General features: G+C 43.0%; 72 non-coding genes across 72 annotated transcripts; all 72 read left to right on the top strand.

Annotated features, from left to right (window-relative positions):
• Positions 1 to 530: 530 nt before the first annotated feature.
• trnat-cgu lies at positions 531 to 604 on the top strand. Its single transcript has one exon. It is a non-coding gene; the product is annotated as a tRNA-Thr (tRNA).
• Positions 605 to 793: 189 nt separating this feature from the next.
• On the top strand, positions 794 to 867 carry trnat-agu. Its single transcript has one exon. It is a non-coding gene; the product is annotated as a tRNA-Thr (tRNA).
• Positions 868 to 1,119: 252 nt separating this feature from the next.
• trnat-agu lies at positions 1,120 to 1,193 on the top strand. Its single transcript has one exon. It is a non-coding gene; the product is annotated as a tRNA-Thr (tRNA).
• An 89-nt stretch (positions 1,194 to 1,282) lies between these two features.
• trnat-agu lies at positions 1,283 to 1,356 on the top strand. The gene has a single exon. It is a non-coding gene; the product is annotated as a tRNA-Thr (tRNA).
• A 252-nt stretch (positions 1,357 to 1,608) lies between these two features.
• Positions 1,609 to 1,682, top strand: trnat-agu. Its single transcript has one exon. It is a non-coding gene; the product is annotated as a tRNA-Thr (tRNA).
• Positions 1,683 to 1,890: 208 nt separating this feature from the next.
• On the top strand, positions 1,891 to 1,964 carry trnat-ugu. Its single transcript has one exon. It is a non-coding gene; the product is annotated as a tRNA-Thr (tRNA).
• Positions 1,965 to 2,153: 189 nt separating this feature from the next.
• trnat-agu lies at positions 2,154 to 2,227 on the top strand. The gene has a single exon. It is a non-coding gene; the product is annotated as a tRNA-Thr (tRNA).
• A 371-nt stretch (positions 2,228 to 2,598) lies between these two features.
• trnat-ugu lies at positions 2,599 to 2,672 on the top strand. The gene has a single exon. It is a non-coding gene; the product is annotated as a tRNA-Thr (tRNA).
• A 614-nt stretch (positions 2,673 to 3,286) lies between these two features.
• trnat-cgu lies at positions 3,287 to 3,360 on the top strand. The gene has a single exon. It is a non-coding gene; the product is annotated as a tRNA-Thr (tRNA).
• A 189-nt stretch (positions 3,361 to 3,549) lies between these two features.
• On the top strand, positions 3,550 to 3,623 carry trnat-agu. The gene has a single exon. It is a non-coding gene; the product is annotated as a tRNA-Thr (tRNA).
• Positions 3,624 to 3,875: 252 nt separating this feature from the next.
• trnat-agu lies at positions 3,876 to 3,949 on the top strand. The gene has a single exon. It is a non-coding gene; the product is annotated as a tRNA-Thr (tRNA).
• An 89-nt stretch (positions 3,950 to 4,038) lies between these two features.
• trnat-agu lies at positions 4,039 to 4,112 on the top strand. Its single transcript has one exon. It is a non-coding gene; the product is annotated as a tRNA-Thr (tRNA).
• Positions 4,113 to 4,201: 89 nt separating this feature from the next.
• On the top strand, positions 4,202 to 4,275 carry trnat-agu. Its single transcript has one exon. It is a non-coding gene; the product is annotated as a tRNA-Thr (tRNA).
• Positions 4,276 to 4,364: 89 nt separating this feature from the next.
• On the top strand, positions 4,365 to 4,438 carry trnat-agu. Its single transcript has one exon. It is a non-coding gene; the product is annotated as a tRNA-Thr (tRNA).
• Positions 4,439 to 4,971: 533 nt separating this feature from the next.
• trnat-ugu lies at positions 4,972 to 5,045 on the top strand. Its single transcript has one exon. It is a non-coding gene; the product is annotated as a tRNA-Thr (tRNA).
• Positions 5,046 to 5,134: 89 nt separating this feature from the next.
• trnat-cgu lies at positions 5,135 to 5,208 on the top strand. The gene has a single exon. It is a non-coding gene; the product is annotated as a tRNA-Thr (tRNA).
• Positions 5,209 to 5,659: 451 nt separating this feature from the next.
• trnat-cgu lies at positions 5,660 to 5,733 on the top strand. Its single transcript has one exon. It is a non-coding gene; the product is annotated as a tRNA-Thr (tRNA).
• A 189-nt stretch (positions 5,734 to 5,922) lies between these two features.
• Positions 5,923 to 5,996, top strand: trnat-agu. Its single transcript has one exon. It is a non-coding gene; the product is annotated as a tRNA-Thr (tRNA).
• Positions 5,997 to 6,085: 89 nt separating this feature from the next.
• Positions 6,086 to 6,159, top strand: trnat-agu. Its single transcript has one exon. It is a non-coding gene; the product is annotated as a tRNA-Thr (tRNA).
• Positions 6,160 to 6,248: 89 nt separating this feature from the next.
• Positions 6,249 to 6,322, top strand: trnat-agu. Its single transcript has one exon. It is a non-coding gene; the product is annotated as a tRNA-Thr (tRNA).
• Positions 6,323 to 6,411: 89 nt separating this feature from the next.
• On the top strand, positions 6,412 to 6,485 carry trnat-agu. Its single transcript has one exon. It is a non-coding gene; the product is annotated as a tRNA-Thr (tRNA).
• A 533-nt stretch (positions 6,486 to 7,018) lies between these two features.
• trnat-ugu lies at positions 7,019 to 7,092 on the top strand. The gene has a single exon. It is a non-coding gene; the product is annotated as a tRNA-Thr (tRNA).
• A 189-nt stretch (positions 7,093 to 7,281) lies between these two features.
• On the top strand, positions 7,282 to 7,355 carry trnat-agu. Its single transcript has one exon. It is a non-coding gene; the product is annotated as a tRNA-Thr (tRNA).
• Positions 7,356 to 7,444: 89 nt separating this feature from the next.
• trnat-agu lies at positions 7,445 to 7,518 on the top strand. Its single transcript has one exon. It is a non-coding gene; the product is annotated as a tRNA-Thr (tRNA).
• Positions 7,519 to 7,726: 208 nt separating this feature from the next.
• On the top strand, positions 7,727 to 7,800 carry trnat-ugu. The gene has a single exon. It is a non-coding gene; the product is annotated as a tRNA-Thr (tRNA).
• Positions 7,801 to 8,677: 877 nt separating this feature from the next.
• Positions 8,678 to 8,751, top strand: trnat-agu. The gene has a single exon. It is a non-coding gene; the product is annotated as a tRNA-Thr (tRNA).
• Positions 8,752 to 8,959: 208 nt separating this feature from the next.
• Positions 8,960 to 9,033, top strand: trnat-ugu. The gene has a single exon. It is a non-coding gene; the product is annotated as a tRNA-Thr (tRNA).
• A 452-nt stretch (positions 9,034 to 9,485) lies between these two features.
• On the top strand, positions 9,486 to 9,559 carry trnat-agu. The gene has a single exon. It is a non-coding gene; the product is annotated as a tRNA-Thr (tRNA).
• Positions 9,560 to 9,647: 88 nt separating this feature from the next.
• On the top strand, positions 9,648 to 9,721 carry trnat-cgu. The gene has a single exon. It is a non-coding gene; the product is annotated as a tRNA-Thr (tRNA).
• A 189-nt stretch (positions 9,722 to 9,910) lies between these two features.
• On the top strand, positions 9,911 to 9,984 carry trnat-agu. Its single transcript has one exon. It is a non-coding gene; the product is annotated as a tRNA-Thr (tRNA).
• Positions 9,985 to 10,236: 252 nt separating this feature from the next.
• Positions 10,237 to 10,310, top strand: trnat-agu. The gene has a single exon. It is a non-coding gene; the product is annotated as a tRNA-Thr (tRNA).
• Positions 10,311 to 10,399: 89 nt separating this feature from the next.
• On the top strand, positions 10,400 to 10,473 carry trnat-agu. The gene has a single exon. It is a non-coding gene; the product is annotated as a tRNA-Thr (tRNA).
• A 252-nt stretch (positions 10,474 to 10,725) lies between these two features.
• trnat-agu lies at positions 10,726 to 10,799 on the top strand. Its single transcript has one exon. It is a non-coding gene; the product is annotated as a tRNA-Thr (tRNA).
• Positions 10,800 to 11,007: 208 nt separating this feature from the next.
• trnat-ugu lies at positions 11,008 to 11,081 on the top strand. The gene has a single exon. It is a non-coding gene; the product is annotated as a tRNA-Thr (tRNA).
• Positions 11,082 to 11,270: 189 nt separating this feature from the next.
• trnat-agu lies at positions 11,271 to 11,344 on the top strand. Its single transcript has one exon. It is a non-coding gene; the product is annotated as a tRNA-Thr (tRNA).
• Positions 11,345 to 11,433: 89 nt separating this feature from the next.
• On the top strand, positions 11,434 to 11,507 carry trnat-agu. The gene has a single exon. It is a non-coding gene; the product is annotated as a tRNA-Thr (tRNA).
• A 1,862-nt stretch (positions 11,508 to 13,369) lies between these two features.
• Positions 13,370 to 13,443, top strand: trnat-ugu. The gene has a single exon. It is a non-coding gene; the product is annotated as a tRNA-Thr (tRNA).
• An 89-nt stretch (positions 13,444 to 13,532) lies between these two features.
• On the top strand, positions 13,533 to 13,606 carry trnat-cgu. The gene has a single exon. It is a non-coding gene; the product is annotated as a tRNA-Thr (tRNA).
• Positions 13,607 to 14,057: 451 nt separating this feature from the next.
• Positions 14,058 to 14,131, top strand: trnat-cgu. Its single transcript has one exon. It is a non-coding gene; the product is annotated as a tRNA-Thr (tRNA).
• Positions 14,132 to 14,320: 189 nt separating this feature from the next.
• Positions 14,321 to 14,394, top strand: trnat-agu. Its single transcript has one exon. It is a non-coding gene; the product is annotated as a tRNA-Thr (tRNA).
• Positions 14,395 to 14,483: 89 nt separating this feature from the next.
• On the top strand, positions 14,484 to 14,557 carry trnat-agu. Its single transcript has one exon. It is a non-coding gene; the product is annotated as a tRNA-Thr (tRNA).
• Positions 14,558 to 14,646: 89 nt separating this feature from the next.
• trnat-agu lies at positions 14,647 to 14,720 on the top strand. The gene has a single exon. It is a non-coding gene; the product is annotated as a tRNA-Thr (tRNA).
• Positions 14,721 to 14,809: 89 nt separating this feature from the next.
• On the top strand, positions 14,810 to 14,883 carry trnat-agu. Its single transcript has one exon. It is a non-coding gene; the product is annotated as a tRNA-Thr (tRNA).
• A 534-nt stretch (positions 14,884 to 15,417) lies between these two features.
• Positions 15,418 to 15,491, top strand: trnat-ugu. The gene has a single exon. It is a non-coding gene; the product is annotated as a tRNA-Thr (tRNA).
• An 89-nt stretch (positions 15,492 to 15,580) lies between these two features.
• Positions 15,581 to 15,654, top strand: trnat-cgu. The gene has a single exon. It is a non-coding gene; the product is annotated as a tRNA-Thr (tRNA).
• Positions 15,655 to 16,105: 451 nt separating this feature from the next.
• trnat-cgu lies at positions 16,106 to 16,179 on the top strand. Its single transcript has one exon. It is a non-coding gene; the product is annotated as a tRNA-Thr (tRNA).
• Positions 16,180 to 16,368: 189 nt separating this feature from the next.
• On the top strand, positions 16,369 to 16,442 carry trnat-agu. Its single transcript has one exon. It is a non-coding gene; the product is annotated as a tRNA-Thr (tRNA).
• An 89-nt stretch (positions 16,443 to 16,531) lies between these two features.
• trnat-agu lies at positions 16,532 to 16,605 on the top strand. Its single transcript has one exon. It is a non-coding gene; the product is annotated as a tRNA-Thr (tRNA).
• Positions 16,606 to 16,694: 89 nt separating this feature from the next.
• Positions 16,695 to 16,768, top strand: trnat-agu. Its single transcript has one exon. It is a non-coding gene; the product is annotated as a tRNA-Thr (tRNA).
• Positions 16,769 to 16,857: 89 nt separating this feature from the next.
• trnat-agu lies at positions 16,858 to 16,931 on the top strand. Its single transcript has one exon. It is a non-coding gene; the product is annotated as a tRNA-Thr (tRNA).
• A 777-nt stretch (positions 16,932 to 17,708) lies between these two features.
• Positions 17,709 to 17,782, top strand: trnat-ugu. The gene has a single exon. It is a non-coding gene; the product is annotated as a tRNA-Thr (tRNA).
• Positions 17,783 to 18,234: 452 nt separating this feature from the next.
• On the top strand, positions 18,235 to 18,308 carry trnat-agu. The gene has a single exon. It is a non-coding gene; the product is annotated as a tRNA-Thr (tRNA).
• Positions 18,309 to 18,559: 251 nt separating this feature from the next.
• trnat-cgu lies at positions 18,560 to 18,633 on the top strand. Its single transcript has one exon. It is a non-coding gene; the product is annotated as a tRNA-Thr (tRNA).
• A 189-nt stretch (positions 18,634 to 18,822) lies between these two features.
• trnat-agu lies at positions 18,823 to 18,896 on the top strand. Its single transcript has one exon. It is a non-coding gene; the product is annotated as a tRNA-Thr (tRNA).
• An 816-nt stretch (positions 18,897 to 19,712) lies between these two features.
• trnat-cgu lies at positions 19,713 to 19,786 on the top strand. Its single transcript has one exon. It is a non-coding gene; the product is annotated as a tRNA-Thr (tRNA).
• A 452-nt stretch (positions 19,787 to 20,238) lies between these two features.
• On the top strand, positions 20,239 to 20,312 carry trnat-cgu. Its single transcript has one exon. It is a non-coding gene; the product is annotated as a tRNA-Thr (tRNA).
• A 289-nt stretch (positions 20,313 to 20,601) lies between these two features.
• trnat-agu lies at positions 20,602 to 20,675 on the top strand. Its single transcript has one exon. It is a non-coding gene; the product is annotated as a tRNA-Thr (tRNA).
• An 89-nt stretch (positions 20,676 to 20,764) lies between these two features.
• Positions 20,765 to 20,838, top strand: trnat-cgu. Its single transcript has one exon. It is a non-coding gene; the product is annotated as a tRNA-Thr (tRNA).
• A 351-nt stretch (positions 20,839 to 21,189) lies between these two features.
• Positions 21,190 to 21,263, top strand: trnat-cgu. The gene has a single exon. It is a non-coding gene; the product is annotated as a tRNA-Thr (tRNA).
• Positions 21,264 to 21,452: 189 nt separating this feature from the next.
• On the top strand, positions 21,453 to 21,526 carry trnat-agu. Its single transcript has one exon. It is a non-coding gene; the product is annotated as a tRNA-Thr (tRNA).
• Positions 21,527 to 22,342: 816 nt separating this feature from the next.
• trnat-cgu lies at positions 22,343 to 22,416 on the top strand. The gene has a single exon. It is a non-coding gene; the product is annotated as a tRNA-Thr (tRNA).
• Positions 22,417 to 22,868: 452 nt separating this feature from the next.
• trnat-cgu lies at positions 22,869 to 22,942 on the top strand. The gene has a single exon. It is a non-coding gene; the product is annotated as a tRNA-Thr (tRNA).
• A 351-nt stretch (positions 22,943 to 23,293) lies between these two features.
• trnat-cgu lies at positions 23,294 to 23,367 on the top strand. The gene has a single exon. It is a non-coding gene; the product is annotated as a tRNA-Thr (tRNA).
• Positions 23,368 to 24,446: 1,079 nt separating this feature from the next.
• Positions 24,447 to 24,520, top strand: trnat-cgu. The gene has a single exon. It is a non-coding gene; the product is annotated as a tRNA-Thr (tRNA).
• A 289-nt stretch (positions 24,521 to 24,809) lies between these two features.
• trnat-agu lies at positions 24,810 to 24,883 on the top strand. Its single transcript has one exon. It is a non-coding gene; the product is annotated as a tRNA-Thr (tRNA).
• Positions 24,884 to 24,972: 89 nt separating this feature from the next.
• On the top strand, positions 24,973 to 25,046 carry trnat-cgu. Its single transcript has one exon. It is a non-coding gene; the product is annotated as a tRNA-Thr (tRNA).
• Positions 25,047 to 25,335: 289 nt separating this feature from the next.
• trnat-agu lies at positions 25,336 to 25,409 on the top strand. Its single transcript has one exon. It is a non-coding gene; the product is annotated as a tRNA-Thr (tRNA).
• An 89-nt stretch (positions 25,410 to 25,498) lies between these two features.
• Positions 25,499 to 25,572, top strand: trnat-cgu. The gene has a single exon. It is a non-coding gene; the product is annotated as a tRNA-Thr (tRNA).
• A 471-nt stretch (positions 25,573 to 26,043) lies between these two features.
• Positions 26,044 to 26,117, top strand: trnat-ugu. Its single transcript has one exon. It is a non-coding gene; the product is annotated as a tRNA-Thr (tRNA).
• An 89-nt stretch (positions 26,118 to 26,206) lies between these two features.
• trnat-agu lies at positions 26,207 to 26,280 on the top strand. Its single transcript has one exon. It is a non-coding gene; the product is annotated as a tRNA-Thr (tRNA).
• An 89-nt stretch (positions 26,281 to 26,369) lies between these two features.
• Positions 26,370 to 26,443, top strand: trnat-cgu. The gene has a single exon. It is a non-coding gene; the product is annotated as a tRNA-Thr (tRNA).
• Positions 26,444 to 26,732: 289 nt separating this feature from the next.
• On the top strand, positions 26,733 to 26,806 carry trnat-agu. Its single transcript has one exon. It is a non-coding gene; the product is annotated as a tRNA-Thr (tRNA).
• Positions 26,807 to 26,829: the final 23 nt, after the last annotated feature.

The raw sequence follows: 26,829 nt of genomic DNA on the forward strand, positions 1-26,829 counted from the left end.
ACTCCCAGCAGTGCCTTGCTCACGAAGTTGGAGATTTCAATGTTATGGATTCGCAGTTTTGGAAAAGTGCCTGTTTAGTAAACAGGAGATCCTGGGTTCAACTCCCAGCAGTGCCTCTTTCATGTAATTATGGACTTGAATTTTATGGTTTCGTAGTTTTGGAAAACAACAGAGATTGCAATAGTGTGAACATGGCATTTACAGCGGCGCTGTGGCTTAGTTGGTTAAAGCGCCTGTTTAGTAAACAGGAGATCCTGGATTCAACTCCCAGCAGTGCCTTGCTCAGGAAGTTAGAGATTTCAATTTTATGGTTTCGGAGGTTTGGAAAACAACAGAGCTTGCAATAGTGTGAACATGGCATTTACAGCGGCGCTGTGGCTTAGTTGGTTAAAGCGCCTGTTTAGTAAACAGGAGATCCTGGGTTCAACTCGCAGCAGTGCCTTGCTCAGGAAGTTGGAGATTTCAATTTTATGGATTCAGAGTTTTGGAAAAAAAAGAGCTCACAATAGTGTGAAATGGGCATTTACAGAGGCACTGTGGCTTAGTTGGTCAAAGTGCCTGTTTCGTAAACAGGAGATCCTGGGTTCAACTCCCAGCAGTGCCTTGCTCAGGAAGTTGGAGATTTCAATTTTATGGATTCGCAGTTTTGGAAAAGTGCCTGTTTAGTAAACAGGAGATCCTGGGTTCAACTCCCAGCAGTGCCTTGCTCAAGAAGTTAGAGATTTCAATTTTATGGTTTCGGAGTTTTGGAAAACAACAGAGCTCACAATAGTGTGAAATGGGCATTTACAGAGGCACTGTGGCTTAGTTGGTTAAAGCGCCTGTTTAGTAAACAGGAGATCCTGGGTTCAACTCCCAGCAGTGCCTCTTTCATGTAATTATGGACTTGAATTTTATGGTTTCGTAGTTTTGGAAAACAACAGAGATTGCAATAGTGTGAACATGGCATTTACAGCGGCGCTGTGGCTTAGTTGGTTAAAGTGCCTGTTTAGTAAACAGGAGATCCTGGGTTCAACTCCCAGCAGTGCCTTGCTCAGGAAGTTGGAGACTTAAACTTTATTGTTTCGTAGGTTTGGAATACAACAGAGCTCACAATAGTGTGAAATGGGCATTTACAGAGGCACTGTGGCTTAGTTGGTTAAAGCGCCTGTTTAGTAAACAGGAGATCCTGGGTTCAACTCCCAGCAGTGCCTTGCTCAGGAAGTTGGAGACTTAAACTTTATTGTTTCGTAGGTTTGGAAAAGAACAGAGCTTACAATAGTGTGAAATAGGCATTTACAGAGGCACTGTGGCTTAGTTGGTTAAAGCGCCTGTTTAGTAAACAGGAGATCCTGGGTTCAACTCCCAGCAGTGCCTCTTTCATGTAATTATGGACTTAAATTTTATGGTTTCGTAGTTTTGGAAAACAACAGAGATTGCAATAGTGTGAACATGGCATTTACAGCGGCGCTGTGGCTTAGTTGGTTAAAGTGCCTGTTTAGTAAACAGGAGATCCTGGGTTCAACTCCCAGCAGTGCCTTGCTCAGGAAGTTGGAGACTTAAACTTTATTGTTTCGTAGGTTTGGAATACAACAGAGCTCACAATAGTGTGAAATGGGCATTTACAGAGGCACTGTGGCTTAGTTGGTTAAAGCGCCTGTTTAGTAAACAGGAGATCCTGGGTTCAACTCCCAGCAGTGCCTTGCTCAGGAAGTTGGAGACTTAAACTTTATTGTTTCGTAGGTTTGGAAAAGAACAGAGCTTACAATAGTGTGAAATAGGCATTTCCAGAGGCACTGTGGCTTAGTTGGTCAAAGTGCATTGCTCAGGAAGTTGCAGACTTAAACTTTATGGTTTCGTAGGTTTGGAAAACAACAGAGCTTACAATAGTTTGAACCTTGGATTTACAGAGGCGCTGTGGCTTAGTTGGTTAAAGTGCCTGTCTTGTAAACAGGAGATCCTGGGTTCAACTCCCAGCAGTGCCTTGCTCAAGAAGTTAGAGATTTCAATTTTATGGATTCGCAGTTTTGGAAAAGTGCCTGTTTAGTAAACAGGAGATCCTGGGTTCAACTCCCAGCAGTGCCTTGCTCAAGAAGTTAGAGATTTCAATTTTATGGTTTCGGAGTTTTGGAAAACAACAGAGCTCACAATAGTGTGAAATGGGCATTTACAGAGGCACTGTGGCTTAGTTGGTTAAAGTGCCTGTTTAGTAAACAGGAGATCCTGGGTTCAACTCCCAGCAGTGCCTCTTTCATGTAATTATGGACTTGAATTTTATGGTTTCGTAGTTTTGGAAAACAACAGAGCTTGCAATAGTGTGAACATGGCATTTACAGCGGCGCTGTGGCTTAGTTGGTTAAAGTGCCTGTTTAGTAAACAGGAGATCCTGGGTTCAACTCCCAGCAGTGCCTTGCTCAGGAAGTTGGAGACTTAAACTTTATTGTTTCGTAGGTTTGGAAAAGAACAGAGCTTACAATAGTGTGAAATAGGCATTTCCAGAGGCACTGTGGCTTAGTTGGTCAAAGTGCATTGCTCAGGAAGTTGCAGACTTAAACTTTATGGTTTCGTAGGTTTGGAAAACAACAGAGCTTACAATAGTTTGAACCTTGGATTTACAGAGGCGCTGTGGCTTAGTTGGTTAAAGTGCCTGTCTTGTAAACAGGAGATCCTGGGTTCAACTCCCAGCAGTGCCTTGCTCAGGAAGTTGGAGATTTCAATTTTATGGATTCGAAGTTTTGGAAAAGTGCCTGTTTAGTAAACAGGAGATCCTGGGTTCAACTCCCAGCAGTGCCTTGCTCACGAAGTTGGAGATTTCAATGTTATGGATTCGCAGTTTTGGAAAAGTGCCTGTTTAGTAAACAGGAGATCCTGGGTTCAACTCCCAGCAGTGCCTCTTTCATGTAATTATGGACTTGAATTTTATGGTTTCGTAGTTTTGGAAAACAACAGAGATTGCAATAGTGTGAACATGGCATTTACAGCGGCGCTGTGGCTTAGTTGGTTAAAGCGCCTGTTTAGTAAACAGGAGATCCTGGATTCAACTCCCAGCAGTGCCTTGCTCAGGAAGTTAGAGATTTCAATTTTATGGTTTCGGAGGTTTGGAAAACAACAGAGCTTGCAATAGTGTGAACATGGCATTTACAGCGGCGCTGTGGCTTAGTTGGTTAAAGCGCCTGTTTAGTAAACAGGAGACCCTGGGTTCAACTCCCAGCAGTGCCTTGCTCAGGAAGTTGGAGATTTCAATTTTATGGATTCAGAGTTTTGGAAAAAAAAGAGCTCACAATAGTGTGAAATGGGCATTTACAGAGGCACTGTGGCTTAGTTGGTCAAAGTGCCTGTTTCGTAAACAGGAGATCCTGGGTTCAACTCCCAGCAGTGCCTTGCTCAGGAAGTTGGAGATTTCAATTTTATGGATTCGCAGTTTTGGAAAAGTGCCTGTTTAGTAAACAGGAGATCCTGGGTTCAACTCCCAGCAGTGCCTTGCTCAAGAAGTTAGAGATTTCAATTTTATGGTTTCGGAGTTTTGGAAAACAACAGAGCTCACAATAGTGTGAAATGGGCATTTACAGAGGCACTGTGGCTTAGTTGGTTAAAGCGCCTGTTTAGTAAACAGGAGATCCTGGGTTCAACTCCCAGCAGTGCCTCTTTCATGTAATTATGGACTTAAATTTTATGGTTTCGTAGTTTTGGAAAACAACAGAGATTGCAATAGTGTGAACATGGCATTTACAGCGGCGCTGTGGCTTAGTTGGTTAAAGTGCCTGTTTAGTAAACAGGAGATCCTGGGTTCAACTCCCAGCAGTGCCTTGCTCAGGAAGTTGGAGACTTAAACTTTATTGTTTCGTAGGTTTGGAATACAACAGAGCTCACAATAGTGTGAAATGGGCATTTACAGAGGCACTGTGGCTTAGTTGGTTAAAGCGCCTGTTTAGTAAACAGGAGATCCTGGGTTCAACTCCCAGCAGTGCCTTGCTCAGGAAGTTGGAGACTTAAACTTTATTGTTTCGTAGGTTTGGAAAACAACAGAGATTGCAATAGTGTGAACATGGCATTTACAGCGGCGCTGTGGCTTAGTTGGTTAAAGCGCCTGTTTAGTAAACAGGAGATCCTGGGTTCAACTCCCAGCAGTGCCTCTTTCATGTAATTATGGACTTGAATTTTATGGTTTCGTAGTTTTGGAAAACAACAGAGATTGCAATAGTGTGAACATGGCATTTACAGCGGCGCTGTGGCTTAGTTGGTTAAAGCGCCTGTTTAGTAAACAGGAGATCCTGGGTTCAACTCCCAGCAGTGCCTTGCTCAGGAAGTTAGAGATTTCAATTTTATGGTTTCGGAGGTTTGGAAAACAACAGAGCTTGCAATAGTGTGAACATGGCATTTACAGCGGCGCTGTGGCTTAGTTGGTTAAAGCGCCTGTTTAGTAAACAGGAGATCCTGGGTTCAACTCCCAGCAGTGCCTTGCTCAGGAAGTTGGAGATTTCAATTTTATCGATTCAGAGTTTTGGAAAAAAAAGAGCTCACAATAGTGTGAAATGGGCATTTACAGAGGCGCTGTGGCTTAGTTGGTTAAAGTGCCTGTCTTGTAAACAGGATATCCGGGGGTCAACTCCCAGCAGTGCCTTGCTCAGGAAGTTGGAGACTTCATTTTTATGGTTTCGGAGTTTTGGAAAACAACAGAGCTTGCAAAAGTGTGAACATGGAATTTACAGCGGCGCTGTTGCTTAGTTGGTTAAAGTGCCTGTTTAGTAAACAGGAGATCCTGGGTTCAACTCCCAGCAGTGCCTTCCTCAGGAAGTTGGAGACTTAAACTTTATTGTTTCGTAGGTTTGGAAAAGAACAGAGCTTACAATAGAGTGAAATAGGCATTTCCAGAGGCACTGTGGCTTAGTTGGTCAAAGTGCATTGCTCAGGAAGTTGCAGACTTAAACTTTATGGTTTCGTAGGTTTGGAAAACAACAGAGCTTACAATAGTTTGAACCTTGGATTTACAGAGGTGCTGTGGCTTAGTTGGTTAAAGTGCCTGTCTTGTAAACAGGAGATCCTGGGTTCAACTCCCAGCAGTGCCTTGCTCAGGAAGTTGGAGATTTCAATTTTATGGATTCAGAGTTTTGGAAAAAAACAGAGCTCACAATAGTGTGAAATGGGCATTTACAGAGGCACTGTGGCTTAGTTGGTCAAAGTGCCTGTTTCGTAAACAGGAGATCCTGGGTTCAACTCCCAGCAGTGCCTTGCTCACGAAGTTGGAGATATCAATTTTATGGATTCGCAGTTTTGGAAAAGTGCCTGTTTAGTAAACAGGAGATCCTGGGTTCAACTCCCAGCAGTGCCTTGCTCACGAAGTTGGAGATTTCAATTTTATGGATTCGCAGTTTTGGAAAAGTGCCTGTTTAGTAAACAGGAGATCCTGGGTTCAACTCCCAGCAGTGCCTCTTTCATGTAATTATGGACTTGAATTTTATGGTTTCGTAGTTTTGGAAAACAACAGAGATTGCAATAGTGTGAACATGGCATTTACAGCGGCGCTGTGGCTTAGTTGGTTAAAGCGCCTGTTTAGTAAACAGGAGATCCTGGGTTCAACTCACAGCAGTGCCTTGCTCAGGAAGATGGAGATTTCAATTTTATGGATTCAGAGTTTTGGAAAAAAAAGAGCTCACAATAGTGTGAAATGGGCATTTACAGAGGCACTGTGGCTTAGTTGGTCAAAGTGCCTGTTTCGTAAACAGGAGATCCTGGGTTCAACTCCCAGCAGTGCCTTGCTCAGGAAGTTGGAGATTTCAATTTTATGGATTCGCAGTTTTGGAAAAGTGCCTGTTTAGTAAACAGGAGATCCTGGGTTCAACTCCCAGCAGTGCCTTGCTCAAGAAGTTAGAGATTTCAATTTTATGGTTTCGGAGTTTTGGAAAACAACAGAGCTCACAATAGTGTGAAATGGGCATTTACAGAGGCACTGTGGCTTAGTTGGTTAAAGTGCCTGTTTAGTAAACAGGAGATCCTGGGTTCAACTCCCAGCAGTGCCTCTTTCATGTAATTATGGACTTAAATTTTATGGTTTCGTAGTTTTGGAAAACAACAGAGATTGCAATAGTGTGAACATGGCATTTACAGCGGCGCTGTGGCTTAGTTGGTTAAAGCGCCTGTTTAGTAAACAGGAGATCCTGGGTTCAACTCCCAGCAGTGCCTCTTTCATGTAATTATGGACTTGAATTTTATGGTTTCGTAGTTTTGGAAAACAACAGAGATTGCAATAGTGTGAACATGGCATTTACAGCGGCGCTGTGGCTTAGTTGGTTAAAGCGCCTGTTTAGTAAACAGGAGATCCTGGGTTCAACTCCCAGCAGTGCCTTGCTCAGGAAGTTAGAGATTTCAATTTTATGGTTTCGGAGGTTTGGAAAACAACAGAGCTTGCAATAGTGTGAACATGGCATTTACAGCGGCGCTGTGGCTTAGTTGGTTAAAGCGCCTGTTTAGTAAACAGGAGATCCTGGGTTCAACTCCCAGCAGTGCCTTGCTCAGGAAGTTGGAGATTTCAATTTTATCGATTCAGAGTTTTGGAAAAAAAAGAGCTCACAATAGTGTGAAATGGGCATTTACAGAGGCGCTGTGGCTTAGTTGGTTAAAGTGCCTGTCTTGTAAACAGGATATCCGGGGGTCAACTCCCAGCAGTGCCTTGCTCAGGAAGTTGGAGACTTCATTTTTATGGTTTCGGAGTTTTGGAAAACAACAGAGCTTGCAAAAGTGTGAACATGGAATTTACAGCGGCGCTGTTGCTTAGTTGGTTAAAGTGCCTGTTTAGTAAACATGAGATCCTGGGTTCAACTCCCAGCAGTGCCTTGCTCAGGAAGTTGGAGACTTAAACTTTATTGTTTCGTAGGTTTGGAAAAGAACAGAGCTTACAATAGTGTGAAATAGGCATTTCCAGAGGCACTGTGGCTTAGTTGGTCAAAGTGCATTGCTCAGGAAGTTGCAGACTTAAACTTTATGGTTTCGTAGGTTTGGAAAACAACAGAGCTTACAATAGTTTGAACCTTGGATTTACAGAGGCGCTGTGGCTTAGTTGGTTAAAGTGCCTGTCTTGTAAACAGGAGATCCTGGGTTCAACTCCCAGCAGTGCCTTGCTCAAGAAGTTAGAGATTTCAATTTTATGGATTCGCAGTTTTGGAAAAGTGCCTGTTTAGTAAACAGGAGATCCTGGGTTCAACTCCCAGCAGTGCCTTGCTCAAGAAGTTAGAGATTTCAATTTTATGGTTTCGGAGTTTTGGAAAACAACAGAGCTCACAATAGTGTGAAATGGGCATTTACAGAGGCACTGTGGCTTAGTTGGTTAAAGTGCCTGTTTAGTAAACAGGAGATCCTGGGTTCAACTCCCAGCAGTGCCTCTTTCATGTAATTATGGACTTGAATTTTATGGTTTCGTAGTTTTGGAAAACAACAGAGCTTGCAATAGTGTGAACATGGCATTTACAGCGGCGCTGTGGCTTAGTTGGTTAAAGCGCCTGTTTAGTAAACAGGAGATCCTGGGTTCAACTCCCAGCAGTGCCTTGCTCAGGAAGTTGGAGACTTAAACTTTATTGTTTCGTAGGTTTGGAAAAGAACAGAGCTTACAATAGTGTGAAATAGGCATTTCCAGAGGCACTGTGGCTTAGTTGGTCAAAGTGCATTGCTCAGGAAGTTGCAGACTTAAACTTTATGGTTTCGTAGGTTTGGAAAACAACAGAGATTACAATAGTTTGAACCTTGGATTTACAGAGGCGCTGTGGCTTAGTTGGTTAAAGTGCCTGTCTTGTAAACAGGAGATCCTGGGTTCAACTCCCAGCAGTGCCTTGCTCAGGAAGTTGGAGATTTCAATTTTATGGATTCGCAGTTTTGGAAAAGTGCCTGTTTAGTAAACAGGAGATCCTGGGTTCAACTCCCAGCAGTGCCTTGCTCACGAAGTTGGAGATTTCAATGTTATGGATTCGCAGTTTTGGAAAAGTGCCTGTTTAGTAAACAGGAGATCCTGGGTTCAACTCCCAGCAGTGCCTCTTTCATGTAATTATGGACTTGAATTTTATGGTTTCGTAGTTTTGGAAAACAACAGAGATTGCAATAGTGTGAACATGGCATTTACAGCGGCGCTGTGGCTTAGTTGGTTAAAGAGCCTGTTTAGTAAACAGGAGATCCTGGATTCAACTCCCAGCAGTGCCTTGCTCAGGAAGTTAGAGATTTCAATTTTATGGTTTCGGAGGTTTGGAAAACAACAGAGCTTGCAATAGTGTGAACATGGCATTTACAGCGGCGCTGTGGCTTAGTTGGTTAAAGAGCCTGTTTAGTAAACAGGAGATCCTGGGTTCAACTCCCAGCAGTGCCTTGCTCAGGAAGTTGGAGATTTCAATTTTATGGATTCAGAGTTTTGGAAAAAAAAGAGCTCACAATAGTGTGAAATGGGCATTTACAGAGGCACTGTGGCTTAGTTGATCAAAGTGCCTGTTTCATAAACAGGAGATTCTGGGTTCAATTCCCATTAGTGCCTTGCTCAGGAAGTTGGAGATTTCAATTTTATGGATTCGCAGTTTTGGAAAAGTGCCTGTTTAGTAAACAGGAGATCCTGGGTTCAACTCCCAGCAGTGCCTTGCTCAAGAAGTTAGAGATTTCAATTTTATGGTTTCGGAGTTTTGGAAAACAACAGAGCTCACAATAGTGTGAAATGGGCATTTACAGAGGCACTGTGGCTTAGTTGGTTAAAGCGCCTGTTTAGTAAACAGGAGATCCTGGGTTCAACTCCCAGCAGTGCCTTGCTCAGGAAGTTGGAGACTTAAACTTTATTGTTTCGTAGGTTTGGAAAAGAACAGAGCTTACAATAGTGTGAAATAGGCATTTCCAGAGGCACTGTGGCTTAGTTGGTCAAAGTGCATTGCTCAGGAAGTTGCAGACTTAAACTTTATGGTTTCGTAGGTTTGGAAAACAACAGAGCTTACAATAGTTTGAACCTTGGATTTACAGAGGCGCTGTGGCTTAGTTGGTTAAAGTGCCTGTCTTGTAAACAGGAGATCCTGGGTTCAACTCCCAGCAGTGCCTTGCTCAGGAAGTTGGAGATTTCAATTTTATGGATTCGCAGTTTTGGAAAAGTGCCTGTTTAGTAAACAGGAGATCCTGGGTTCAACTCCCAGCAGTGCCTTGCTCACGAAGTTGGAGATTTCAATGTTATGGATTCGCAGTTTTGGAAAAGTGCCTGTTTCGTAAACAGGAGATCCTGGGTTCAACTCCCAGCAGTGCCTCTTTCATGTAATTATGGACTTGAATTTTATGGATTCGTAGTTTTGGAAAACAACAGAGATTGCAATAGTGTGAACATGGCATTTACAGCGGCGCTGTGGCTTAGTTGGTTAAAGAGCCTGTTTAGTAAACAGGAGATCCTGGGTTCAACTCCCAGCAGTGCCTTGCTCAGGAAGTTAGAGATTTCAATTTTATGGTTTCGGAGGTTTGGAAAACAACAGAGCTTGCAATAGTGTGAACATGGCATTTACAGCGGCGCTGTGGCTTAGTTGGTTAAAGCGCCTGTTTAGTAAACAGGAGATCCTGGGTTCAACTCCCAGCAGTGCCTTGCTCAGGAAGTTGGAGATTTCAATTTTATGGATTCAGAGTTTTGGAAAAAAAAGAGCTCACAATAGTGTGGAATGGGCATTTACAGAGGCACTGTGGCTTAGTTGGTCAAAGTGCCTGTTTCGTAAACAGGAGATCCTGGGTTCAACTCCCAGCAGTGCCTTGCTCAGGAAGTTGGAGATTTCAATTTTATGGATTCGCAGTTTTGGAAAAGTGCCTGTTTAGTAAACAGGAGATCCTGGGTTCAACTCCCAGCAGTGCCTTGCTCAAGAAGTTAGAGATTTCAATTTTATGGTTTCGGAGTTTTGGAAAACAACAGAGCTCACAATAGTGTGAAATGGGCATTTACAGAGGCACTGTGGCTTAGTTGGTTAAAGCGCCTGTTTAGTAAACAGGAGATCCTGGGTTCAACTCCCAGCAGTGCCTCTTTCATGTAATTATGGACTTAAATTTTATGGTTTCGTAGTTTTGGAAAACAACAGAGATTGCAATAGTGTGAACATGGCATTTACAGCGGCGCTGTGGCTTAGTTGGTTAAAGTGCCTGTTTAGTAAACAGGAGATCCTGGGTTCAACTCCCAGCAGTGCCTTGCTCAGGAAGTTGGAGACTTAAACTTTATTGTTTCGTAGGTTTGGAATACAACAGAGCTCACAATAGTGTGAAATGGGCATTTACAGAGGCACTGTGGCTTAGTTGGTTAAAGCGCCTGTTTAGTAAACAGGAGATCCTGGGTTCAACTCCCAGCAGTGCCTTGCTCAGGAAGTTGGAGACTTAAACTTTATTGTTTCGTAGGTTTGGAAAAGAACAGAGCTTACAATAGTGTGAAATAGGCATTTACAGAGGCACTGTGGCTTAGTTGGTTAAAGCGCCTGTTTAGTAAACAGGAGATCCTGGGTTCAACTCCCAGCAGTGCCTCTTTCATGTAATTATGGACTTAAATTTTATGGTTTCGTAGTTTTGGAAAACAACAGAGATTGCAATAGTGTGAACATGGCATTTACAGCGGCGCTGTGGCTTAGTTGGTTAAAGTGCCTGTTTAGTAAACAGGAGATCCTGGGTTCAACTCCCAGCAGTGCCTTGCTCAGGAAGTTGGAGACTTAAACTTTATTGTTTCGTAGGTTTGGAATACAACAGAGCTCACAATAGTGTGAAATGGGCATTTACAGAGGCACTGTGGCTTAGTTGGTTAAAGCGCCTGTTTAGTAAACAGGAGATCCTGGGTTCAACTCCCAGCAGTGCCTTGCTCAGGAAGTTGGAGACTTAAACTTTATTGTTTCGTAGGTTTGGAAAAGAACAGAGCTTACAATAGTGTGAAATAGGCATTTCCAGAGGCACTGTGGCTTAGTTGGTCAAAGTGCATTGCTCAGGAAGTTGCAGACTTAAACTTTATGGTTTCGTAGGTTTGGAAAACAACAGAGCTTACAATAGTTTGAACCTTGGATTTACAGAGGCGCTGTGGCTTAGTTGGTTAAAGTGCCTGTCTTGTAAACAGGAGATCCTGGGTTCAACTCCCAGCAGTGCCTTGCTCAAGAAGTTAGAGATTTCAATTTTATGGATTCGCAGTTTTGGAAAAGTGCCTGTTTAGTAAACAGGAGATCCTGGGTTCAACTCCCAGCAGTGCCTTGCTCAAGAAGTTAGAGATTTCAATTTTATGGTTTCGGAGTTTTGGAAAACAACAGAGCTCACAATAGTGTGAAATGGGCATTTACAGAGGCACTGTGGCTTAGTTGGTTAAAGTGCCTGTTTAGTAAACAGGAGATCCTGGGTTCAACTCCCAGCAGTGCCTCTTTCATGTAATTATGGACTTGAATTTTATGGTTTCGTAGTTTTGGAAAACAACAGAGCTTGCAATAGTGTGAACATGGCATTTACAGCGGCGCTGTGGCTTAGTTGGTTAAAGCGCCTGTTTAGTAAACAGGAGATCCTGGGTTCAACTCCCAGCAGTGCCTTGCTCAGGAAGTTGGAGACTTAAACTTTATTGTTTCGTAGGTTTGGAAAAGAACAGAGCTTACAATAGTGTGAAATAGGCATTTCCAGAGGCACTGTGGCTTAGTTGGTCAAAGTGCATTGCTCAGGAAGTTGCAGACTTAAACTTTATGGTTTCGTAGGTTTGGAAAACAACAGAGCTTACAATAGTTTGAACCTTGGATTTACAGAGGCGCTGTGGCTTAGTTGGTTAAAGTGCCTGTCTTGTAAACAGGATATCCGGGGGTCAACTCCCAGCAGTGCCTTGCTCAGGAAGTTGTAGACTTCATTTTTATGGTTTCGGAGTTTTGGAAAACAACAGAGCTTGCAAAAGTGTGAACATGGAATTTACAGCGGCGCTGTTGCTTAGTTGGTTAAAGTGCCTGTTTAGTAAACAGGAGATCCTGGGTTCAACTCCCAGCAGTGCCTTCCTCAGGAAGTTGGAGACTTAAACTTTATTGTTTCGTAGGTTTGGAAAAGAACAGAGCTTACAATAGAGTGAAATAGGCATTTCCAGAGGCACTGTGGCTTAGTTGGTCTAAGTGCATTGCTCAGGAAGTTGCAGACTTAAACTTTATGGTTTCGTAGGTTTGGAAAACAACAGAGCTTACAATAGTTTGAACCTTGGATTTACAGAGGTGCTGTGGCTTAGTTGGTTAAAGTGCCTGTCTTGTAAACAGGAGATCCTGGGTTCAACTCCCATCAGTGCCTTGCTCAGGAAGTTGGAGATTTCAATTTTATAAATTCGCAGTTTTGGAGAAGTGCCTGTTTAGTAAACAGGAGATCCTGGGTTCAACTCCCAGCAGTGCCTTGCTCAGGAAGTTGGAGACTTAAACTTTATTGTTTCGTAGGTTTGGAAAAGAACAGAGCTTACAATAGTGTGAAATAGGCATTTCCAGAGGCACTGTGGCTTAGTTGGTCAAAGTGCATTGCTCAGGAAGTTGCAGACTTAAACTTTATGGTTTCGTAGGTTTGGAAAACAACAGAGCTTACAATAGTTTGAACCTTGGATTTACAGAGGTGCTGTGGCTTAGTTGGTTAAAGTGCCTGTCTTGTAAACAGGATATCCGGGGGTCAACTCCCAGCAGTGCCTTGCTCAGGAAGTTGTAGACTTCATTTTTATGGTTTCGGAGTTTTGGAAAACAACAGAGCTTGCAAAAGTGTGAACATGGAATTTACAGCGGCGCTGTTGCTTAGTTGGTTAAAGTGCCTGTTTAGTAAACAGGAGATCCTGGGTTCAACTCCCAGCAGTGCCTTCCTCAGGAAGTTGGAGACTTAAACTTTATTGTTTCGTAGGTTTGGAAAAGAACAGAGCTTACAATAGAGTGAAATAGGCATTTCCAGAGGCACTGTGGCTTAGTTGGTCTAAGTGCATTGCTCAGGAAGTTGCAGACTTAAACTTTATGGTTTCGTAGGTTTGGAAAACAACAGAGCTTACAATAGTTTGAACCTTGGATTTACAGAGGTGCTGTGGCTTAGTTGGTTAAAGTGCCTGTCTTGTAAACAGGAGATCCTGGGTTCAACTCCCATCAGTGCCTTGCTCAGGAAGTTGGAGATTTCAATTTTATAAATTCGCAGTTTTGGAGAAGTGCCTGTTTAGTAAACAGGAGATCCTGGGTTCAACTCCCAGCAGTGCCTTGCTCAGGAAGTTGGAGACTTAAACTTTATTGTTTCGTAGGTTTGGAAAAGAACAGAGCTTACAATAGTGTGAAATAGGCATTTCCAGAGGCACTGTGGCTTAGTTGGTCAAAGTGCATTGCTCAGGAAGTTGCAGACTTAAACTTTATGGTTTCGTAGGTTTGGAAAACAACAGAGCTTACAATAGTTTGAACCTTGGATTTACAGAGGTGCTGTGGCTTAGTTGGTTAAAGTGCCTGTCTTGTAAACAGGAGATCCTGGGTTCAACTCCCAGCAGTGCCTTGCTCAGGAAGTTGGAGATTTCAATATTATGGATTCAGAGTTTTGGAAAAAAACAGAGCTCACAATAGTGTGAAATGGGCATTTACAGAGGCACTGTGGCTTAGTTGGTCAAAGTGCCTGTTTCGTAAACAGGAGATCCTGGGTTCAACTCCCAGCAGTGCCTTGCTCACGAAGTTGGAGATATCAATTTTATGGATTCGCAGTTTTGGAAAAGTGCCTGTTTAGTAAACAGGAGATCCTGGGTTCAACTCCCAGCAGTGCCTTGCTCACGAAGTTGGAGATTTAAATTTTATGGATTCGCAGTTTTGGAAAAGTGCCTGTTTAGTAAACAGGAGATCCTGGGTTCAACTCCCAGCAGTGCCTCTTTCATGTAATTATGGACTTGAATTTTATGGTTTCGTAGTTTTGGAAAACAACAGAGCTTGCAATAGTGTGAACATGGCATTTACAGCGGCGCTGTGGCTTAGTTGGTTAAAGCGCCTGTTTAGTAAACAGGAGATCCTGGGTTCAACTCACAGCAGTGCCTTGCTCAGGAAGTTGGAGATTTCAATTTTATGGATTCAGAGTTTTGGAAAAAAAAGAGCTCACAATAGTGTGAAATGGGCATTTACAGAGGCACTGTGGCTTAGTTGGTCAAAGTGCCTGTTTCGTAAACAGGAGATCCTGGGTTCAACTCCCAGCAGTGCCTTGCTCAGGAAGTTGGAGATTTCAATTTTATGGATTCGCAGTTTTGGAAAAGTGCCTGTTTAGTAAACAGGAGATCCTGGGTTCAACTCCCAGCAGTGCCTTGCTCAAGAAGTTAGAGATTTCAATTTTATGGTTTCGGAGTTTTGGAAAACAACAGAGCTCACAATAGTGTGAAATGGGCATTTACAGAGGCACTGTGGCTTAGTTGGTTAAAGTGCCTGTTTAGTAAACAGGAGATCCTGGGTTCAACTCCCAGCAGTGCCTCTTTCATGTAATTATGGACTTAAATTTTATGGTTTCGTAGTTTTGGAAAACAACAGAGATTGCAATAGTGTGAACATGGCATTTACAGCGGCGCTGTGGCTTAGTTGGTTAAAGCGCCTGTTTAGTAAACAGGAGATCCTGGGTTCAACTCCCAGCAGTGCCTCTTTCATGTAATTATGGACTTGAATTTTATGGTTTCGTAGTTTTGGAAAACAACAGAGATTGCAATAGTGTGAACATGGCATTTACAGCGGCGCTGTGGCTTAGTTGGTTAAAGCGCCTGTTTAGTAAACAGGAGATCCTGGGTTCAACTCCCAGCAGTGCCTTGCTCAGGAAGTTAGAGATTTCAATTTTATGGTTTCGGAGGTTTGGAAAACAACAGAGCTTGCAATAGTGTGAACATGGCATTTACAGCGGCGCTGTGGCTTAGTTGGTTAAAGCGCCTGTTTAGTAAACAGGAGATCCTGGGTTCAACTCCCAGCAGTGCCTTGCTCAGGAAGTTGGAGATTTCAATTTTATCGATTCAGAGTTTTGGAAAAAAAAGAGCTCACAATAGTGTGAAATGGGCATTTACAGAGGCGCTGTGGCTTAGTTGGTTAAAGTGCCTGTCTTGTAAACAGGATATCCGGGGGTCAACTCCCAGCAGTGCCTTGCTCAGGAAGTTGGAGACTTCATTTTTATGGTTTTCGGAGTTTTGGAAAACAACAGAGCTTGCAAAAGTGTGAACATGGAATTTACAGCGGCGCTGTTGCTTAGTTGGTTAAAGTGCCTGTTTAGTAAACAGGAGATCCTGGGTTCAACTCCCAGCAGTGCCTTCCTCAGGAAGTTGGAGACTTAAACTTTATTGTTTCGTAGGTTTGGAAAAGAACAGAGCTTACAATAGAGTGAAATAGGCATTTCCAGAGGCACTGTGGCTTAGTTGGTCAAAGTGCATTGCTCAGGAAGTTGCAGACTTAAACTTTATGGTTTCGTAGGTTTGGAAAACAACAGAGCTTACAATAGTTTGAACCTTGGATTTACAGAGGTGCTGTGGCTTAGTTGGTTAAAGTGCCTGTCTTGTAAACAGGAGATCCTGGGTTCAACTCCCAGCAGTGCCTTGCTCAGGAAGTTGGAGATTTCAATTTTATGGATTCAGAGTTTTGGAAAAAAACAGAGCTCACAATAGTGTGAAATGGGCATTTACAGAGGCACTGTGGCTTAGTTGGTCAAAGTGCCTGTTTCGTAAACAGGAGATCCTGGGTTCAACTCCCAGCAGTGCCTTGCTCACGAAGTTGGAGATATCAATTTTATGGATTCGCAGTTTTGGAAAAGTGCCTGTTTAGTAAACAGGAGATCCTGGGTTCAACTCCCAGCAGTGCCTTGCTCACGAAGTTGGAGATTTCAATTTTATGGATTCGCAGTTTTGGAAAAGTGCCTGTTTAGTAAACAGGAGATCCTGGGTTCAACTCCCAGCAGTGCCTCTTTCATGTAATTATGGACTTGAATTTTATGGTTTCGTAGTTTTGGAAAACAACAGAGATTGCAATAGTGTGAACATGGCATTTACAGCGGCGCTGTGGCTTAGTTGGTTAAAGCGCCTGTTTAGTAAACAGGAGATCCTGGGTTCAACTCACAGCAGTGCCTTGCTCAGGAAGTTGGAGATTTCAATTTTATGGATTCAGAGTTTTGGAAAAAAAAGAGCTCACAATAGTGTGAAATGGGCATTTACAGAGGCACTGTGGCTTAGTTGGTCAAAGTGCCTGTTTCGTAAACAGGAGATCCTGGGTTCAACTCCCAGCAGTGCCTTGCTCAGGAAGTTGGAGATTTCAATTTTATGGATTCGCAGTTTTGGAAAAGTGCCTGTTTAGTAAACAGGAGATCCTGGGTTCAACTCCCAGCAGTGCCTTGCTCAAGAAGTTAGAGATTTCAATTTTATGGTTTCGTAGTTTTGGAAAACAACAGAGCTCACAATAGTGTGAAATGGGCATTTACAGAGGCACTGTGGCTTAGTTGGTTAAAGTGCCTGTTTAGTAAACAGGAGATCCTGGGTTCAACTCCCAGCAGTGCCTCTTTCATGTAATTATGGACTTAAATTTTATGGTTTCGTAGTTTTGGAAAACAACAGAGATTGCAATAGTGTGAACATGGCATTTACAGCGGCGCTGTGGCTTAGTTGGTTAAAGCGCCTGTTTAGTAAACAGGAGATCCTGGGTTCAACTCCCAGCAGTGCCTCTTTCATGTAATTATGGACTTGAATTTTATGGTTTCGTAGTTTTGGAAAACAACAGAGATTGCAATAGTGTGAACATGGCATTTACAGCGGCGCTGTGGCTTAGTTGGTTAAAGCGCCTGTTTAGTAAACAGGAGATCCTGGGTTCAACTCCCAGCAGTGCCTTGCTCAGGAAGTTAGAGATTTCAATTTTATGGTTTCGGAGGTTTGGAAAACAACAGAGCTTGCAATAGTGTGAACATGGCATTTACAGCGGCGCTGTGGCTTAGTTGGTTAAAGCGCCTGTTTAGTAAACAGGAGATCCTGGGTTCAACTCCCAGCAGTGCCTTGCTCAGGAAGTTGGAGATTTCAATTTTATCGATTCAGAGTTTTGGAAAAAAAAGAGCTCACAATAGTGTGAAATGGGCATTTACAGAGGCGCTGTGGCTTAGTTGGTTAAAGTGCCTGTCTTGTAAACAGGATATCCGGGGGTCAACTCCCAGCAGTGCCTTGCTCAGGAAGTTGGAGACTTCATTTTTATGGTTTCGGAGTTTTGGAAAACAACAGAGCTTGCAAAAGTGTGAACATGGAATTTACAGCGGCGCTGTTGCTTAGTTGGTTAAAGTGCCTGTTTAGTAAACATGAGATCCTGGGTTCAACTCCCAGCAGTGCCTTCCTCAGGAAGTTGGAGACTTAAACTTTATTGTTTCGTAGGTTTGGAAAACAACAGAGCTTACAATAGTTTGAACCTTGGATTTACAGAGGCGCTGAGGCTTAGTTGGTTAAAGTGCCTGTCTTGTAAACAGGAGATCCTGGGTTCAACTCCCAGCAGTGCCTTGCTCACGAAGTTGGAGATATCAATTTTATGGATTCGCAGTTTTGGAAAAGTGCCTGTTTAGTAAACAGGAGATCCTGGGTTCAACTCCCAGCAGTGCCTTGCTCACGAAGTTGGAGATTTCAATTTTATGGATTCGCAGTTTTGGAAAAGTGCCCGTTTAGTAAACAGGAGATCCTGGGTTCAACTCCCAGCAGTGCCTCTTTCATGTAATTATGGACTTGAATTTTATGGTTTCGTAGTTTTGGAAAACAACAGAGCTTACAATAGTTTGAACCTTGGATTTACAGAGGTGCTGTGGCTTAGTTGGTTAAAGTGCCTGTCTTGTAAACAGGAGATCCTGGGTTCAACTCCCAGCAGTGCCTTGCTCAGGAAGTTGGAGATTTCAATTTTATGGATTCAGAGTTTTGGAAAAAAACAGAGCTCACAATAGTGTGAAATGGGCATTTACAGAGGCACTGTGGCTTAGTTGGTCAAAGTGCCTGTTTCGTAAACAGGACATCCTGGGTTCAACTCCCAGCAGTGCCTTGCTCACGAAGTTGGAGATATCAATTTTATGGATTCGCAGTTTTGGAAAAGTGCCTGTTTAGTAAACAGGAGATCCTGGGTTCAACTCCCAGCAGTGCCTTGCTCACGAAGTTGGAGATTTCAATTTTATGGATTCGCAGTTTTGGAAAAGTGCCCGTTTAGTAAACAGGAGATCCTGGGTTCAACTCCCAGCAGTGCCTCTTTCATGTAATTATGGACTTGAATTTTATGGTTTCGTAGTTTTGGAAAACAACAGAGATTGCAATAGTGTGAACATGGCATTTACAGCGGCGCTGTGGCTTAGTTGGTTAAAGCGCCTGTTTAGTAAACAGGAGATCCTGGGTTCAACTCCCAGCAGTGCCTTGCTCAGGAAGTTAGAGATTTCAATTTTATGGTTTCGGAGGTTTGGAAAACAACAGAGCTTGCAATAGTGTGAACATGGCATTTACAGCGGCGCTGTGGCTTAGTTGGTTAAAGCGCCTGTTTAGTAAACAGGAGATCCTGGGTTCAACTCACAGCAGTGCCTTGCTCAGGAAGTTGGAGATTTCAATTTTATCGATTCAGAGTTTTGGAAAAAAAAGAGCTCACAATAGTGTGAAATGGGCATTTACAGAGGCACTGTGGCTTAGTTGGTCAAAGTGCCTGTTTCGTAAACAGGAGATCCTGGGTTCAACTCCCAGCAGTGCCTTGCTCAGGAAGTTGGAGATTTCAATTTTATGGATTCGCAGTTTTGGAAAAGTGCCTGTTTAGTAAACAGGAGATCCTGGGTTCAACTCCCAGCAGTGCCTTGCTCAAGAAGTTAGAGATTTCAATTTTATGGTTTCGGAGTTTTGGAAAACAACAGAGCTCACAATAGTGTGAAATGGGCATTTACAGAGGCACTGTGGCTTAGTTGGTTAAAGCGCCTGTTTAGTAAACAGGAGATCCTGGGTTCAACTCCCAGCAGTGCCTCTTTCATGTAATTATGGACTTAAATTTTATGGTTTCGTAGGTTTGGAAAAGAACAGAGCTTACAATAGTGTGAAATAGGCATTTCCAGAGGCACTGTGGCTTAGTTGGTCAAAGTGCATTGCTCAGGAAGTTGCAGACTTAAACTTTATGGTTTCGTAGGTTTGGAAAACAACAGAGCTTACAATAGTTTGAACCTTGGATTTACAGAGGTGCTGTGGCTTAGTTGGTTAAAGTGCCTGTCTTGTAAACAGGATATCCTGGGTTCAACTCCCAGCAGTGCCTTGCTCAGGAAGTTGGAGACTTCATTTTTATGGTTTCGGAGTTTTGGAAAACAACAGAGCTTGCAAAAGTGTGAACATGGCATTTACAGCGGCGCTGTTGCTTAGTTGGTTAAAGTGCCTGTTTAGTAAACAGGAGATCCTGGGTTCAACTCCCAGCAGTGCCTTCCTCAGGAAGTTGGAGACTTAAACTTTATTGTTTCGTAGGTTTGGAAAAGAACAGAGCTTACAATAGAGTGAAATAGGCATTTCCAGAGGCACTGTGGCTTAGTTGGTCAAAGTGCATTGCTCAGGAAGTTGCAGACTTAAACTTTATGGTTTCGTAGGTTTGGAAAACAACAGAGCTTACAATAGTTTGAACCTTGGATTTACAGAGGTGCTGAGGCTTAGTTGGTTAAAGTGCCTGTCTTGTAAACAGGAGATCCTGGGTTCAACTCCCAGCAGTGCCTTGCTCAGGAAGTTGGAGATTTCAATTTTATGGATTCAGAGTTTTGGAAAAAAACAGAGCTCACAATAGTGTGAAATGGGCATTTACAGAGGCACTGTGGCTTAGTTGGTCAAAGTGCCTGTTTCGTAAACAGGAGATCCTGGGTTCAACTCCCAGCAGTGCCTTGCTCACGAAGTTGGAGATTTCAATTTTATGGATTCGCAGTTTTGGAAAAGTGCCTGTTTAGTAAACAGGAGATCCTGGGTTCAACTCCCAGCAGTGCCTTGCTCACGAAGTTGGAGATTTCAATTTTATGGATTCGCAGTTTTGGAAAAGTGCCTGTTTTGTAAACAGGAGATCCTGGGTTCAACTCCCAGCAGTGCCTTGCTCAAGAAGTTAGAGATTTCAATTTTATGGTTTCGGAGTTTTGGAAAACAACAGAGCTCACAATAGTGTGAAATGGGCATTTACAGAGGCACTGTGGCTTAGTTGGTTAAAGTGCCTGATTAGTAAACAGGAGATCCTGGGTTCAACTCCCAGCAGTGCCTTGCTCAAGAAGTTAGAGATTTCAATTTTATGGTTTCGGAGTTTTGGAAAACAACAGAGCTCACAATAGTGTGAAATGGGCATTTACAGAGGCACTGTGGCTTAGTTGGTCAAAGTGCCTGTTTCGTAAACAGGAGATCCTGGGTTCAACTCCCAGCAGTGCCTTGCTCACGAAGTTGGAGATTTCAATTTTATGGATTCGCAGTTTTGGAAAAGTGCCTGTTTAGTAAACAGGAGATCCTGGGTTCAACTCCCAGCAGTGCCTTGCTCACGAAGTTGGAGATTTCAATTTTATGGATTCGCAGTTTTGGAAAAGTCCCTGTTTAGTAAACAGGAGATCCTGGGTTCAACTCCCAGCAGTGCCTCTTTCATGTAATTATGGACTTGAATTTTATGGTTTCGTAGTTTTGGAAAACAACAGATATTGCAATAGTGTGAACATGGCATTTACAGCGGCGCTGTGGCTTAGTTGGTTAAAGCGCCTGTTTAGTAAACAGGAGATCCTGGGTTCAACTCCCAGCAGTGCCTTGCTCAGGAAGTTGGAGACTTAAACTTTATTGTTTCGTAGGTTTGGAAAAGAACAGAGCTTACAATAGTGTGAAATAGGCATTTCCAGAGGCACTGTGGCTTAGTTGGTCAAAGTGCCTGTTTCGTAAACAGGAGATCCTGGGTTCAACTCCCAGCAGTGCCTTGCTCAGGAAGTTGGAGATTTCAATTTTATGGATTCGCAGTTTTGGAAAAGTGCCTGTTTAGTAAACAGGAGATCCTGGGTTCAACTCCCAGCAGTGCCTTGCTCAGGAAGTTAGAGATTTCAATTTTATGGTTTCGGAGGTTTGGAAAACAACAGAGCTTGCAATAGTGTGAACATGGCATTTACAGTGGTGCTGTGGCTTAGTTGGTTAAAGCGCCTGTTTAGTAAACAGGAGATCCTCGGTTCAACTCACAGCAGTGCCTTGCTCAGGAAGTTGGAGATTTCAATTTTATCGATTCAGAGTTTTGGAAAAAAAAGAGCTCACAATAGTGTGAAATGGGCATTTACAGAGGCACTGTGGCTTAGTTGGTCAAAGTGCCTGTTTCGTAAACAGGAGATCCTGGGTTCAACTCCCAGCAGTGCCTTGCTCAGGAAGTTGGAGATTTCAATTTTATGGATTTGCAGTTTTGGAAAAGTGCCTGTTTAGTAAACAGGAGATCCTGGGTTCAACTCCCAGCAGTGCCTTGCTCAAGAAGTTAGAGATTTCAATTTTATGGTTTCGGAGTTTTGGAAAACAACAGAGCTCACAATAGTGTGAAATGGGCATTTACAGAGGCACTGTGGCTTAGTTGGTTAAAGCGCCTGTTTAGTAAACAGGAGATCCTGGGTTCAACTCCCAGCAGTGCCTCTTTCATGTAATTATGGACTTAAATTTTATGGTTTCGTAGGTTTGGAAAAGAACAGAGCTTACAATAGTGTGAAATAGGCATTTCCAGAGGCACTGTGGCTTAGTTGGTCAAAGTGCATTGCTCAGGAAGTTGCAGACTTAAACTTTATGGTTTCGTAGGTTTGGAAAACAACAGAGCTTACAATAGTTTGAACCTTGGATTTACAGAGGTGCTGTGGCTTAGTTGGTTAAAGTGCCTGTCTTGTAAACAGGATATCCTGGGTTCAACTCCCAGCAGTGCCTTGCTCAGGAAGTTGGAGACTTCATTTTTATGGTTTCGGAGTTTTGGAAAACAACAGAGCTTGCAAAAGTGTGAACATGGCATTTACAGCGGCGCTGTTGCTTAGTTGGTTAAAGTGCCTGTTTAGTAAACAGGAGATCCTGGGTTCAACTCCCAGCAGTGCCTTCCTCAGGAAGTTGGAGACTTAAACTTTATTGTTTCGTAGGTTTGGAAAAGAACAGAGCTTACAATAGAGTGAAATAGGCATTTCCAGAGGCACTGTGGCTTAGTTGGTCAAAGTGCATTGCTCAGGAAGTTGCAGACTTAAACTTTATGGTTTCATAGGTTTGGAAAACAACAGAGCTTACAATAGTTTGAACCTTGGATTTACAGAGGCGCTGAGGCTTAGTTGGTTAAAGTGCCTGTCTTGTAAACAGGAGATCCTGGGTTCAACTCCCAGCAGTGCCTTGCTCAGGAAGTTGGAGATTTCAATTTTATGGATTCAGAGTTTTGGAAAAAAACAGAGCTCACAATAGTGTGAAATGGGCATTTACAGAGGCACTGTGGCTTAGTTGGTCAAAGTGCCTGTTTCGTAAACAGGAGATCCTGGGTTCAACTCCCAGCAGTGCCTTGCTCACGAAGTTGGAGATTTCAATTTTATGGATTCGCAGTTTTGGAAAAGTGCCTGTTTAGTAAACAGGAGATCCTGGGTTCAACTCCCAGCAGTGCCTTGCTCACGAAGTTGGAGATTTCAATTTTATGGATTCGCAGTTTTGGAAAAGTGCCTGTTTTGTAAACAGGAGATCCTGGGTTCAACTCCCAGCAGTGCCTTGCTCAAGAAGTTAGAGATTTCAATTTTATGGTTTCGGAGTTTTGGAAAACAACAGAGCTCACAATAGTGTGAAATGGGCATTTACAGAGGCACTGTGGCTTAGTTGGTTAAAGTGCCTGATTAGTAAACAGGAGATCCTGGGTTCAACTCCCAGCAGTGCCTTGCTCAAGAAGTTAGAGATTTCAATTTTATGGTTTCGGAGTTTTGGAAAACAACAGAGCTCACAATAGTGTGAAATGGGCATTTACAGAGGCACTGTGGCTTAGTTGGTCAAAGTGCCTGTTTCGTAAACAGGAGATCCTGGGTTCAACTCCCAGCAGTGCCTTGCTCAGGAAGTTGGAGATTTCAATTTTATGGATTCGCAGTTTTGGAAAAGTGCCTGTTTAGTAAACAGGAGATCCTGGGTTCAACTCCCAGCAGTGCCTTGCTCAGGAAGTTAGAGATTTCAATTTTATGGTTTCGGAGGTTTGGAAAACAACAGAGCTTGCAATAGTGTGAACATGGCATTTACAGTGGTGCTGTGGCTTAGTTGGTTAAAGCGCCTGTTTAGTAAACAGGAGATCCTCGGTTCAACTCACAGCAGTGCCTTGCTCAGGAAGTTGGAGATTTCAATTTTATCGATTCAGAGTTTTGGAAAAAAAAGAGCTCACAATAGTGTGAAATGGGCATTTACAGAGGCACTGTGGCTTAGTTGGTCAAAGTGCCTGTTTCGTAAACAGGAGATCCTGGGTTCAACTCCCAGCAGTGCCTTGCTCAGGAAGTTGGAGATTTCAATTTTATGGATTCGCAGTTTTGGAAAAGTGCCTGTTTAGTAAACAGGAGATCCTGGGTTCAACTCCCAGCAGTGCCTTGCTCAAGAAGTTAGAGATTTCAATTTTATGGTTTCGGAGTTTTGGAAAACAACAGAGCTCACAATAGTGTGAAATGGGCATTTACAGAGGCACTGTGGCTTAGTTGGTTAAAGCGCCTGTTTAGTAAACAGGAGATCCTGGGTTCAACTCCCAGCAATGCCTCTTTCATGTAATTATGGACTTAAATTTTATGGTTTCGTAGGTTTGGAAAAGAACAGAGCTTACAATAGTGTGAAATAGGCATTTCCAGAGGCACTGTGGCTTAGTTGGTCAAAGTGCATTGCTCAGGAAGTTGCAGACTTAAACTTTATGGTTTCGTAGGTTTGGAAAACAACAGAGCTTACAATAGTTTGAACCTTGGATTTACAGAGGTGCTGTGGCTTAGTTGGTTAAAGTGCCTGTCTTGTGAACAGGATATCCTGGGTTCAACTCCCAGCAGTGCCTTGCTCAGGAAGTTGGAGACTTCATTTTTATGGTTTCGGAGTTTTGGAAAACAACAGAGCTTGCAAAAGTGTGAACATGGCATTTACAGCGGCGCTGTTGCTTAGTTGGTTAAAGTGCCTGTTTAGTAAACAGGAGATCCTGGGTTCAACTCCCAGCAGTGCCTTCCTCAGGAAGTTGGAGACTTAAACTTTATTGTTTCGTAGGTTTGGAAAAGAACAGAGCTTACAATAGAGTGAAATAGGCATTTCCAGAGGCACTGTGGCTTAGTTGGTCAAAGTGCATTGCTCAGGAAGTTGCAGACTTAAACTTTATGGTTTCGTAGGTTTGGAAAACAACAGAGCTTACAATAGTTTGAACCTTGGATTTACAGAGGCGCTGAGGCTTAGTTGGTTAAAGTGCCTGTCTTGTAAACAGGAGATCCTGGGTTCAACTCCCAGCAGTGCCTTGCTCAGGAAGTTGGAGATTTCAATTTTATGGATTCAGAGTTTTGGAAAAAAACAGAGCTCACAATAGTGTGAAATGGGCATTTACAGAGGCACTGTGGCTTAGTTGGTCAAAGTGCCTGTTTCGTAAACAGGAGATCCTGGGTTCAACTCCCAGCAGTGCCTTGCTCACGAAGTTGGAGATTTCAATTTTATGGATTCGCAGTTTTGGAAAAGTGCCTGTTTAGTAAACAGGAGATCCTGGGTTCAACTCCCAGCAGTGCCTTGCTCACGAAGTTGGAGATTTCAATTTTATGGATTCGCAGTTTTGGAAAAGTGCCTGTTTTGTAAACAGGAGATCCTGGGTTCAACTCCCAGCAGTGCCTTGCTCAAGAAGTTAGAGATTTCAATTTTATGGTTTCGGAGTTTTGGAAAACAACAGAGCTCACAATAGTGTGAAATGGGCATTTACAGAGGCACTGTGGCTTAGTTGGTTAAAGTGCCTGTTTAGTAAACAGGAGATCCTGGGTTCAACTCCCAGCAGTGCCTTGCTCAAGAAGTTAGAGATTTCAATTTTATGGTTTCGGAGTTTTGGAAAACAACAGAGCTCACAATAGTGTGAAATGGGCATTTACAGAGGCACTGTGGCTTAGTTGGTCAAAGTGCCTGTTTCGTAAACAGGAGATCCTGGGTTCAACTCCCAGCAGTGCCTTGCTCACGAAGTTGGAGATTTCAATTTTATGGATTCGCAGTTTTGGAAAAGTGCCTGTTTAGTAAACAGGAGATCCTGGGTTCAACTCCCAGCAGTGCCTTGCTCACGAAGTTGGAGATTTCAATTTTATGGATTCGCAGTTTTGGAAAAGTGCCTGTTTAGTAAACAGGAGATCCTGGGTTCAACTCCCAGCAGTGCCTCTTTCATGTAATTATGGACTTGAATTTTATGGTTTCGTAGTTTTGGAAAACAACAGATATTGCAATAGTGTGAACATGGCATTTACAGCGGCGCTGTGGCTTAGTTGGTTAAAGCGCCTGTTTAGTAAACAGGAGATCCTGGGTTCAACTCCCAGCAGTGCCTTGCTCAGGAAGTTGGAGACTTAAACTTTATTGTTTCGTAGGTTTGGAAAAGAACAGAGCTTACAATAGTGTGAAATAGGCATTTCCAGAGGCACTGTGGCTTAGTTGGTCAAAGTGCCTGTTTCGTAAACAGGAGATCCTGGGTTCAACTCCCAGCAGTGCCTTGCTCAGGAAGTTGGAGATTTCAATTTTATGGATTCGCAGTTTTGGAAAAGTGCCTGTTTAGTAAACAGGAGATCCTGGGTTCAACTCCCAGCAGTGCCTCTTTCATGTAATTATGGACTTGAATTTTATGGTTTCGTAGTTTTGGAAAACAACAGATATTGCAATAGTGTGAACATGGCATTTACAGCGGAGCTGTGGCTTAGTTGGTTAAAGCGCCTGTTTAGTAAACAGGAGATCCTGGGTTCAACTCCCAGCAGTGCCTTGCTCAGGAAGTTGGAGACTTAAACTTTATTGTTTCGTAGGTTTGGAAAAGAACAGAGCTTACAATAGTGTGAAATAGGCATTTCCAGAGGCACTGTGGCTTAGTTGGTCAAAGTGCATTGCTCAGGAAGTTGCAGACTTAAACTTTATGGTTTCGTAGGTTTGGAAAACAACAGAGCTTACAATAGTTTGAACCTTGGATTTACAGAGGTGCTGTGGCTTAGTTGGTTAAAGTGCCTGTCTTGTAAACAGGAGATCCTGGGTTCAACTCCCAGCAGTGCCTTGCTCAAGAAGTTAGAGATTTCAATTTTATGGTTTCGGAGTTTTGGAAAACAACAGAGCTCACAATAGTGTGAAATGGGCATTTACAGAGGCACTGTGGCTTAGTTGGTTAAAGTGCCTGTTTAGTAAACAGGAGATCCTGGGTTCAACTCCCAGCAGTGCCTTGCTCAAGAAGTTAGAGATTTCAATTTTATGGTTTCGGAGTTTTGGAAAACAACAGAGCTCACAATAGTGTGAAATGGGCATTTACAGAGGCACTGTGGCTTAGTTGGTCAAAGTGCCTGTTTCGTAAACAGGAGATCCTGGGTTCAACTCCCAGCAGTGCCTTGCTCACGAAGTTGGAGATTTCAATTTTATGGATTCGCAGTTTTGGAAAAGTGCCTGTTTAGTAAACAGGAGATCCTGGGTTCAACTCCCAGCAGTGCCTTGCTCACGAAGTTGGAGATTTCAATTTTATGGATTCGCAGTTTTGGAAAAGTGCCTGTTTAGTAAACAGGAGATCCTGGGTTCAACTCCCAGCAGTGCCTCTTTCATGTAATTATGGACTTGAATTTTATGGTTTCGTAGTTTTGGAAAACAACAGATATTGCAATAGTGTGAACATGGCATTTACAGCGGCGCTGTGGCTTAGTTGGTTAAAGCGCCTGTTTAGTAAACAGGAGATCCTGGGTTCAACTCCCAGCAGTGCCTTGCTCAGGAAGTTGGAGACTTAA

The sequence above is a fragment of the Cyclopterus lumpus genome, chromosome 15, assembly GCF_009769545.1.
Source record: "Cyclopterus lumpus isolate fCycLum1 chromosome 15, fCycLum1.pri, whole genome shotgun sequence".
NCBI lineage: Eukaryota > Metazoa > Chordata > Actinopteri > Perciformes > Cyclopteridae > Cyclopterus > Cyclopterus lumpus.